The sequence below is a fragment of the Neopsephotus bourkii genome, unplaced genomic scaffold (assembly GCF_033783945.1).
Source record: "Neopsephotus bourkii isolate Nb327-2 ecotype Australia unplaced genomic scaffold, CSIRO-AGI_Nbou_v1 NB_991, whole genome shotgun sequence".
NCBI lineage: Eukaryota > Metazoa > Chordata > Aves > Psittaciformes > Psittacidae > Neopsephotus > Neopsephotus bourkii.
The window spans coordinates 1,468,433-1,480,620 of NW_026901483.1; the positions used below are offsets into that span (position 1 = coordinate 1,468,433).

At 36.1% G+C, this 12,188-nt stretch overlaps 1 long non-coding RNA gene across 2 annotated transcripts in view; it reads right to left on the reverse strand.

Moving 5' to 3' along the window:
• Positions 1-11,026: 11,026 nt before the first annotated feature.
• Positions 11,027-12,188, reverse strand: part of LOC133215626 (uncharacterized) — a 139,647-nt gene continuing 138,485 nt past the window's right edge. For both annotated transcript variants that reach the window (XR_009726439.1, XR_009726440.1), the window contains exon 3: positions 11,027-11,138. This is a non-coding gene — a long non-coding RNA (uncharacterized LOC133215626). The remainder of the gene's footprint in view (positions 11,139-12,188) is intronic.

Below are 12,188 nucleotides of genomic sequence, written 5' to 3' on the forward strand. Positions count from 1 at the left end.
AAGCGTCCATCAACTGGAATCAGAAGTATTGAACTTAATTTGCTTAGACATAACCTGACCCTCCCCATATAATACACAAATATCTTAGGTGTCAATATACAGAATATTAGGCTTTCACTCCAGACCCAAGAATTCAGAAGTTAGGCACCTAACTAAATTTTCAGGTTTCCAAATCTTTACCTGATCCAAGAATCATTTTCATAAAGAGGCCTTATGTTTATATATATTTCAGTAACTCTAGGGTAAGAAAGTCCAGCCCAACATTGCGTATTTGCAGCTGCTCGAGTGATGAATCCCTCCAACACAAAGAATTTCTTTGCACATGTTACATTTGTACCCCTGTGACATATTGATTAAAAATGTAACTAATCTTACAAGAAGTCTTGCCCAAATGAAATCAATTATACTTTGTCCAGAATGAGCTGTAGCACCTCTGTGGAAGAAAAATGAGAGGAGATGTGGGTTTGTGGAGGTTCTCTATTGATGAATGGACATAGAACTGTGAACGTAGCAACTCCATTACCACTACAGACAAATTAAAACTAAGGCACTTCTTTGTATTTCACCAGTTATACTTTTTTTTTACAACAGTAACTGAGTAAATTGGACTTTAAGTCTTCAGTATCATGCCAAAGATGGACTGAGCCAGAAATCTTCCATCCTGTGTTGTCTCACCTTTTAGTAATAAAAGTATCAAAAAATTAAATACTTCAAATAACATGGAAATATTAAACTTGGTCAACATTTACTACATTCTAACAACCAAGGCTTTTAGCCTTTCATAGTTTCATAACATATTATAAGAAGTGGAAGCTGATGAAACTACTTCAAGCTAAATAAAAATAATTGATTCATAAATGAAAGTTGTAAAGCACAGACAGGCTTTTTACTTCTCCAAAATCATGTTGAACAGGTACTAACAGGCTGCATCTGAAATTTGTGCTCATTTCTTCAAAAGATATATAGAAACTCCACATCCCCCAAAGCTATACTCTGCAATAGCTAGAGCATGGAAAACTAAAATGGAATAAAAAATAACACAGCAGACTAGAGGTAGTGGCCTAGTTTTCTGGTCTGCTAATGTGTAAATGTAATGTTTTTTTTTAAAGGTACAACAATATATAAAGAGGCAGACTGCAAACCAGTGTAGTCCTAATTGACACTGTTGGCGTCCCAGTTACTTAGAGTAATTAAATTAACAGTCCTGTAAAAATATAATAGTAGAAAATTACAAACTGGCTTAGACATTCATAAAGAGAGTGAGAAAAAATACCCTATTCTATACAATGAGAAAATACAGAAAGTCTGATGATCTGGAGATCTCTTAGATTGTAACAGTGCTGTGAGAATCATTGTGTAGTCTGAAATCATCAAAAATGTGTGGGATTTTTAAAACAGTTTTGAATGACATGAATTACACTCCTCTTTCTTATATTAGCTTCTGGGACACAACACTGCGTTAACTACATCCTCTATTAGTGTAATACTATGCTACACAGACTGAAGGTTTAATACATTAACAGTGAACCTTTTAGGTTAGTCTGATAGAATGTTGAAAAACAGATTACTGGGAGATTTGACTGTTTTGGCAGGGTATTTTATTAGCTACATTTGCTTAGGAACAGAAGTATAGTAATTAATTAGCTTCAGGTGAAAGTACCACAGATGAAGTATGTATTTTATATATTAGTATATACATATTGGGTTTTTATAGTACTCAAGGTGATGCCCACAGTGAGTGCATGACTCACGTTATTGGCAGGGTGTATCCTTTGCCTAGCACATTTGATATTTTCTTCTTAATGAAAGCCACTGTAGTAATGCAAAATGAGATACGGGCATTACATATTTAACCATATATTCTAGTGATAACAAATACAGTACTAGCTATAGCTTTTTGGATCTTACTTTTTTGGCAAGTACATAAAAAATCAATACATTAAAAATTAAAGGCTTAAAATCACTTCTCCAATTTGCTGGTTGCTCCTTATGCCCTTCTACAAATGCTGCTCTTCTTCAAGATCAGCAAACCATCACTTTTTGCCTTTGCTAAATTTTCCCCAGTGGAAAGTAGCAGAGACATTATATAAGGAGGAGGGAGAGGCAAGTTATGAATACTTTTGAACTACAGCTAGTATCAGAATGGCCTATGCAATATGTAGATGTCCTTTGTAGTGGTCTCTAGTTAATATTTAATAGAAACATAAGAAATATAGTATAATTAAGATGCTCAACCCTGCAAAGTTCTTCCACAGGTTTATAAAACTACTTATAAGCCCCTTCCCCAATTAAAAGCTGCAAGTCTCCAGATTTACAAAGTTACATGAGCCAGTTACATGAGCCGGTGAGCAAACTGTTCAGTATGTTTGTCAAGCACATCAGGCTCATTCTTTCTTACGTCTGTTGAAATCTCTCCCCAGCAAATCTGGTGAGAGAACATGTGGGAACATGTAAGAATAGAGGAAAAAAGGATATATAAAGGATGACCTACCAAAGGAGCTGAACTACACACTTACAGCAAAACTCACTGGATGTCTCCCTCTTTTACTTTCATAAAAAGAGGAATGATAAAATGAAATAAAAAATTAAGGGAAAAATTGCCAGCTTAAAGAAAGAAAATACTTTTTTAACCAAAATTCTAACTCTAATTCTTTTCTTGAAAAGAAAAGGGGGAAGCAACGGGTACATAGAGAGCTGCTTCAGGACTTTTCCAATTTTCTAGAACTTTCGTATTTTTTCCCTTTTAATTCTAATCAGCAACATCCCTTGTGAAGTTATTTACAGTTCCTCACCAGTTATGAATAAAAAGTAAAAATAAAAAAACCCTATGCTGTGAAATATCTGTTTCCATCAGTATCTCTGCAGACAACACTGTTATTCTTTACTTGAGCTATTTCCAATTCAGATTAAAGTGAGAGTATATCCAGTCCTCACTAGTGATTTAAAAATCCTCCACTCATGTGTGTCAGGTTTTATATATTTTAGAACATATGCCAAGAAGTGGCTGCTTAAGACACGGTGTTTTAGGAGAGGGAATTGTGTGAGAAAGAAAACGAATAAAACAATCACAAAAATATCTTATTCTTCTGATTGAATTTTTATCTCATCTTATTTTTATGCATTTGCTTATTTTTTTTCCTAAAGCCAGTGATACTGAATGCTGATAAGATTATGCTGGTGCAGCTCCAGCCCATCACAGAATTGAGGAAACTTGCACACATACATTTTAAATAAATAAATTTGTCTTGAGAATATTATGGAACTGAGCTAAAGAACTAATCTGAATACTATAAAATATAGGAAACACTATAGGAAAAGGTGATCGGTGGCAGATGATAAATTACCTAAGTGATTCACTGCTGCTCTTGGAAAGCTCTCCCGTAATCTGATGCCATGCCTGGATTATTTGTTGGCCATGCTCCTATGGCAATGACCAGCAAAACAAAACAGCACCTTAAAGGTGGTCACTGAAAATAAATTTAATGTAACAGTGGAGAGCGACATGAGAACTAGTGCAGGAAAAGGTTTTTTTATCATTCGATGACAAAACCTCTCACAATATAGTTAAGGTTATTGACCATGTTCTGTGCTTCTAGAAAGTGAAGCTCACTGTCAACTCAAGCATCTGAAAAACAAGGAGTACTTCAGATTGATGTGTCTGAAAAGCCAGATGTATTGTCAGGACAAAAACTGAAGCAACCTTAACTCTGCCCCTTCAAGTGGCCACTTAAAAAAGTCACTGTATTAATTATTGAGGCTCTTGGTCATGAAGGGACCTGCCTGAGCAGTTTTCCATGGTCACATTGAGAAATGAGATCCAAGGACCAATGTGAGGACTGTGTGAAAGGGAAAATTCATCTGAACACTCTGGTCACCATTTTTCCTCAGTAAAGTATTCTATGACAAATGAAGCGTGTATTTAAATGAAATAAATGTAGTTGTATTTTAACATGGATATGCCAGATTCACTGCTTTCGTAAATATTATGAAAGTGTAAAGACTTAACTATTTTTGGACCTGTGACTATCCTGAGAAACATGTTAATCCACATATAAACACAAAACGACATTCATAAAACTCCAGAGAAATACCTACTTGAGACATCATATGATCGTCCATACTGTGTATAGCCACAACCAACAGTGACATTAAATTAACTGTATTCTTTCTGTTGGTGAACTGTAATATCCAACACAGCACTCAGTTTTCAAAAACGTGTTTAATGTAAATCACCAATTTAATCAGAATTACAGCTATTAAATGTAACACTCTTGAGAATCTCTTGATTTAATACTCTTAAGCATAAGTAAATACAGGGAGACACTTGTTTGAATAAACATGCTAACACTAAAACATTGCACACAATTACTCAAAATGGCTGAAAACACGGAAAATTTGTGTATGCCTTTTGTTTAAGAATAGAAAAGAGTTTACTTCTTTAGTTAAGACACTGTCCTGCAATTAAAGCAAATCAGTAAATCATATGGAAGCTACTAGATTTTCCACTTGCTCCATATTTTCTGTGTTATATCTCATAAGCCGTATAAAGCTCCTTCAAAATTGTACAGTTTTTGTGTTTGAAAGGGTTAGATATTTCATGGGTGAAAAATCCCTAACAAACATGATGGGACGTGTTATTCTCATGTCACTTCTCCTTATACTGACAAGCCAAAGATGAAAGTTGGATGTACTTTCCCCAGTTCTGATCTACTGCAATTTCTAAATCAGATACATGAAAGACAGCTCAAGATGAGATATAAGTCAAGGTGCCAAGACCTCTGAGAATTCAATGAACCAAGACTTCCTCTGGTTCTTGGGCACTTGTATTTTTGGGACATTTCTGCTTTACGTTGAAACACATACTGTATCACTTGATAGCTATACTGCAGAGCTAAATCCTGAGGATTTTATGAATAAAATTTGTGAGAACTTTGTTTAGAATAATTTGAGGGAATACTGTATGCTTTAGTTGAATTATGCTTGTCACAAAAATCTAGAGTTGCTTGAAAAACTAGATCCACATCTATTCGAAGATGGGATCACAAATAAAAGTGGTTCAAAGGCTTCTCTATTTACAGCTGTCTGCTCCTGGCTCAGGGCTATTCCATGAGACTGAGGCTGCAGGGATGTTGAAATACAATCTCTTTTCACTGATCACAAGTTCCTGAACTGAGAGGCACAGGAAATCACAATGGCTTCCACCCCAGAACCACTGGGATCAGCAAGGATTAGTAGAGAGCCGTAACAATGATTAAAGAACTGGGAAACAAGCCCAAATGCAAGATTTAAGATCAGGCTGTTTATCTCAACAAGGAAAGTTAAAAAGAGACTCAACTAGAATAAAAGTATCTAAAATATATCTGAGACCAAAGAGGACAACTGCAGAGCTTTATGTGTATGCAGGAATACCTAGTTGAAAAAATATATAGCCTACAGGAGGAAGCACAGTTCTTCAGAGCCAAAACTGGATTTTATAAGATGTACAAGTGATTCAAAAAGTCAGATGGGGCATAAATAACAAGATGTCTGTGCATAATGTGGAGTATTCCTCCTCTTTTTCTACTAGGTGATAAATCTCACATAGAACACACCACAAGAAAAATAATGAGATTCCTAAACAGACTAATGCAAGAATGAAGAGCAGGAACATGACTTTTCAATAGGCATGATAGTGGAAAACATCCATTAAGCTTTTAAGTAATTTAAATGCATACTTAATACAAACACTATACTCATCTGCAGGACTACTGCCACAAATAAACATGAGCTTTCTAAGAATTAAAGACATCTGTGTCCAATTGCATTGCTCAGTGACCAATGGTCCACCACACTTCTCCCTTTCCCTATCCCACCTGAGACCTGCAGCCTACACAGCTGTCGGATACATTCAGGATTTCTAGTAGGGTGGGAATCAACAGTGCTGGAAAATTATATTCACATGGTATTAATGAATCTTTAATTGGAATTCTCCTCAGAGCAACTCAGAAGAAATGCCACCCAATGATAGCTTCTGTAGCAGGACTATCTGTATTTCTGTGTGACTTCCATTACTAGGGTCTCACCACTTAGGATCATTACAGGTTTCATTTTTCATAAATTCATTTTTAGTTTGGCAGGAGATAATAACATCCAGTGAGCTGACCCAACCTCAGATAATTACTATCAAAATTGGTCCTGCAGCTTCAATTGGAAAAACTTTTCCTCACTTCCCACCTAAAACTACTGTGCTGCATGGGTGCATTTCAGCAGCAACTGAACTGATTGCAAAAAAAGAGTTTCAAAGACTGAAGTATTAATTCTTTGCCTAGGTATCATTGTTTCCTGGTAGTGAAATATTTGGTAATTATGCTTTGTATTTTCATTTGCATTCACTTTGATGAGTAATCGGTTGCAATCCTCATTATTCAGAATGCAAATTACAGTGCTTAGCTATAAGTGGACTTGTATGTAAGAGGGTACAGTCTACTTCCACAGCCAGAGTATTTGGTCTGTAGGTCAGAAAAGAAACCAAACCCTATAGACATTTTCTTATTCAGGCACAAAGTGTGAATACATTACTAAAAATGTGTTTCCCATGTTCCCATGGCCCAAAAAATCTTTTGCATGTCATAGCTCTTTCTGAACAGAATACTGTCAATAATCTCCAGAAGAAATGGCTGACTATCACTGAAGTTCCTGATGAAACTGCAGATTACTCAACAGATTTGAAATGCTAAGAAAACAGGATTGGAAACACAAGCAATAAGTCAGTCTGAAACATTAGTATGAATTGGATAACTTATAAAGAAGGATTGGAAACATCTTGATTAACACAAAAAATGGGTGCAAGATAAAAAATGGTCAGTGACAGACACAGATTCCTTTTCAGGAAAAACTGGGAAGGCTTGCCATCAAAGTGCTCGCATGTATTCTTACTCAGGGAGACTCAAGGTTTTCTGTCATTCCATCTGACACACTGAAGTCTTCTCTGGAACTCACTGGTGTCTACTTTTCTACTTTGAAGTGACTATTAAAACTGTTTGCAGATAGTTTGTAACTGCTATTGAATTTCAGTTGTTTTCCTACCCAGTCATGCCAAGTCCAACAGTACTAAGAAGCTGTTTGAAAATCCAGTACAGAAAAGCAGATTTGCACAGCTCATCCTCACTGTTACCCCATAATGATTTCTCCATGATACTATAAAGCTTGTAGAGAGTGAGCAAAACATCAGGTAATGCTTTTAGTTGTGCCAGAGCTTTTGAACAAACTTTGGGAAGAGATTTAAATCAGAGCTGGCTGAAGAGCTGTTGAAGAAATTGCAAGGGACCTAGAATATTATTTCCATATGGCTAACTCTTTCACTTATACAGCTGTGAATAATTTGACATCATAGCACCAGGACACAAACGAGCTTCAGGATTCAAACTACTGGCTCCTTAGAAGGAACCCAGCTATACAGAAGCTACATAATATTATCAACAATTAATAGAAATAGCTTTTTTTTTTATTAGTTCTCCTACTTGAGCGTATTAATCAAATAATGCCAAGAAATTCATGGACAGAAGAGGGTGTAAAGTTTTGATTTTAAACCCAAAAGGAAGATCACACAGGAGCTTAGAGTGCATTCAGCAGACAACAACAATGTAGCTTGAAGATGTTTTCCACTGAGGAATCTGTTTCTGGATAACAAAAACTCACAACTGGAAAAACATAAGCATGGCAAACTAGGCTCACACTAAAGAAGAAAGTTCTTAACAAACTCTGAAAATTTTAAAGACAGCCAGAGAACTGCCTTTTCCCTTATAAATATTACGGTTAAATTCTTCACTTTAAAAATTAGTAGCATTTCACTGTGTTCCTCCTAGATCTGGAAAAGCTACCAGGAAACCAGAGTGACTTTCAAAGTATAGTCAGTCACTGCAAGCTCCATGAACAGCCTCTCCCCTTTATATCAAAGCTTGCAGGTCTTATAAAAGCCATTTTTGCTGTGCTGCCAGTTTAACTGTGTGTGATGTCTTGGGTATATTGATAATCCATATTTTCTTCTTTTTGTTCTTTTATAGAAATAAAATATAAAGTGGTTTCAAAATCCTTTTCCACATCAGACCCAGCAAATTGTATCCTTATAAGGTGGTTGGTTCTCCTTTCACATAGCAGGACAGAACTGATGACGTGCATGACCAGTTATCAACACCCCAAGAAAGCTGTAACCATTTTTGGCAGCAGGATCCATTAAAAAGGTTCTATCTTGAATGAAGAATGGGCCAAGAAAGCCTGAACAGTCCTGCTGACAAGTAAGTCTATCCCACAATACAGACACATTTTTTAGCTCTCAAGAAGATAACTGTTCTCTGGGACTCTTTTGGCAATCTGTATTGGAATAGTATTTTGGCAGGGATACAAAATCTACTTGAATGCTCATTCACTCTGAACATATCTGGAGATGAGAAGTCTTTATTTATTACTATTAAAACATATTTGGCATAAGTACTTTAAAGGTAAGGAATGCTAGAACATATTTGACTCTAGGAATAAATTAGCTCAGACACAGCGTTTTTTTCTCAATGTCAAGTACTTCATTTGTGAAGGTATATTTATCAACTGTAATTCTGGCTCTGTCATTGACAGAAGCAGAATGAAGACAGGAGAGAGGAAGTGTCTGCTTGCCCTAATAAGGACTTCATAAGACTTCCATGTCACAACTTATGAGACGGATATAAAAATAAATAAAGAAAAAAGCCCTCAATAACAGAGGTTATTCTAGAAACGAAAGTTCATTCCAAAGCCCCTCCAGCTGGTGGGAATATTAAGTATGGCCATCTTTTGAGTGGATCTAGTGAAGAAACAATGCAAATCATTTCAAATGAAACAGCCTAGTTGAATCTAAAGGACAAGAGTTTAGTTTTAGCTTGCATTTTTAACTAATTTGAAACCCTTTAGTTGCAGCATGCGTGGTGCTGTATTTTTAGTCTATTTATCTAAGCCAAAGAGTAAAATATTTATAATGTTGTATCTAGATACTGATTTATCCTCCTTGAGTTTTGTGGCTTTCAATTTAGCTGACAATGGAGCTGCCCTATCTAATGCATTCATCTACATAGAAGGGATGGGTCCTTTCCAACTCTCTCTAGAGCTGCTGGTTAGGCACAAAAGGGGAAACAGAGGAAAGAACCAAATTAACACACTTGCAGGAAACAGCAGAATCCACCTCCAAGATTGTCTATGCAGTCCAATGCACTTCTTTACAGGGCTCTTCCTTCTTGGAATCAGTCTGCTTGTCCAGAATAATGTGCTTCACTGACAATGTATTTCACATGAAATGCTTAGAATTGGCAGTATTTTCCATCTTAAAAAGCCTACACCTTCTTTTTCATTCTAAAATCTGGTCCCAACAATGAGAGGGATGATGGGTATTTCTCTCACTAGCTGAAAAATAGCTAACTCCATTTGGAAGTGACATGAAGGAAGTAAAAGACAAATTTCTGTATCAGGCCAGATATATACTAATCCTGCCTCACTGGTGTTGTTTTGGGTTCCTGTGGCTTCTGGAGCAGCACACATTCCATGAATAAAAAATTGGGACTTCACTGTGCTTCACACTTGTGAAACATCGTCCTTTTAAAAAAGGGTGGATGAATCTGTCCATTTGTTGGAACTACAGTTAGCACCCTTATTTTATTACCTCAATTTTTGTCAAAATATGCCATCATCTTCCTTGAAAATACAGGTTTGTTTTTAAGATTTTTTTGTAAAGAGATTCTTACAGAGTCCATAAAAAAATTAAATCTCTTATCTTGTTTTAAGACACACCTTTGATGCTTCAGCAGTAAGTTCTTAAAGAGTATTTAATTAGAACTATTTCAGGGAAACCTGATGAAATATAAAAGATAAGGGCTTTTGCATTTTAGGAAGAAAACATCCAGCTAAGATGAAGAACAGTACTTTCCTTTGTACATTTCATAATAAAATAACCTTTCCTTCTTTCATTAGCAAACTATGGCAGTGTACTTTTCCTTAACAGTTTTTTAACCTTAAATTTTTTATGAAAAGAATTTTATAAATGTCATGGACAGATAGGACCAGCTGACAGCAGGTATAACGAGAGACAGGTGCTACTATAGCTCTTGAATGTAGCATTCCTAGCGTATCTTTAGTATGACCTATGGCACCTCTGCTACAGAGTTCTGGGTCTCCAAAATACAAGCCAACAAAAGGAAGCGTTATTTTCAATTTAAAACCTTCTTCACAGCATTGACCACTACAAATACAGAAAGGGTGGTTGGTGACCTATGGATGTGCTGCAAAGCTAATCTGTCACCAGCAGAGATGAACAAAGCAATCAACAGACCTCAAGCAAAAAATTATATCCTATGCTTTGTACAGTGCTGCAGACACAGTAACAGCTATCCTTAATAGAATAAGACTGCTGGGAGAGATCGCCATTTGTTTCTTGATGTTAGTGCCTCCTTCAAAAGAAATAAACAGTAATAACACAGGCAGAAGCTTTGTTGCTGAAAAGTGCACAGGCTCTCAGGGGGATTTGGGAATTAAGGTGTCTTTAGGAAGTCTTCCTAAAACACAGTGGCTCTTGAAACCTCAACAGTTTTTCAATATATAGGATCTCAAAAGAGAGGGAGAGAAATGCTTTCCAGATATCCTGTAAAAGCCCCTTCCACAAATACAAACACTGACACTCAGCATTACAAAGCAGCTGTTCCTGTTGACTTTTTTTTTTACACATTAGTTTGATTATTGTCATGTGCCAACAGTTTTCAAGTGAAATACTCAAATAGTCAGTAACCAGTACTACAATCAAAGAAGAAAGTAACACAGACACAGAAGGAATATCAAGTAATACATTTTCATTTAGAATTTTAGAAAGCTGTAGATTTAAATTTGTTAAGATTTTTTTTTTTTTTTTTAAACAGAATATAACTGTACCCCCTCTGGAAAGCATCCTAAGAATTACCAATAAACACAAAGTAAGAATTATGTCTTTCAGACATATATTTGAGGACTGTGGTGTGAGCAGTGGAGGAGCTTACCAACTGTGCTGGGTCTCCCTTTTGCAGCATGGAATTGGAATAGCTCTATTGTTCAGAGATGGCAGTAAAAAGAAAGGACTCTCACACAACCGCCAGTCTGGATGAGTGCTCTCCCTAAGGAAAAGAGGAAAAGTCATATACATTCATGTGCTACACCTGATTCACTTCTGATAAATTAGATTTTAGCCTGAATAGCAAAAGAGGAAGCCAAATGCATAGACCTGTGCATTGGTACAGATGATGAAACAAAGCTTCATCTTCTGGAAAATGCCTCCCTGATGTCCAATGGACAGCAAAACAAACTCTCAGTGTATAGTCATAACAGTGAGGAAGGGAAAGTGGTTTGGTTTTTTCATTGACTTTTCATAAAGACAGCAACTTAAATTAAAACTATGCTAAATTTACTACCTTTTCTATCGTATCTAATATATACAATGGGATCTCAGTATTGTCAGAGTATTCTTTACAAAATGAGTGGTAAACATGTTCAAAAAGGGTCTGGAGTAACGCAAATGCATTTGATGTGGGCATCTGTGCTATTTTGCCATCACTGGAAAACTAACAGTACTACAGCTCCTGACTGTTTGATCACTCCACCGGGTACCATGAAGCGTAATTGATAAATGTCAGATCTCCTTTGTACATGAAGAGTTTTTACTGTGAAACATTGCTCTTTGAGCTCTGGACAAAAGTTAATTAAAAAGTTGGTATCAAAGATAACGCCCTCAGCAGGAAACATCTATTGATCTCTTCAGCAGCATAAGAGAGATTGATATAAGATTATAAAATGCTCACATAGAACAAGGCTGATTGCCACAACTTACATGCTCAAGACTGGATACTACAGAATATTAAAAGTACAAAGTAGCAAATCATCAGGAAACAATACCAGCCGATATTGCTGATTCTCCATGTTTTACAAGCCCTTTTCAAATTCTATATAAAAATCTCCATTTCTTTCATGTTTCCTCCTATGGTTATTAATTTAATTTAGAGATTGGAAATTTATTCAAGGCTTTCACTGAACCTCACAAGCCTTATACTTCTTCCAACAGTTAATACTCAAAGTCCTGACAGATTATTGCACACTGTGGCTTTTCTTTACTTCCTCATCCTATTTTACCTTTTAGTACAAATCTGAAAAAGCTAAGTAGACATAATAGC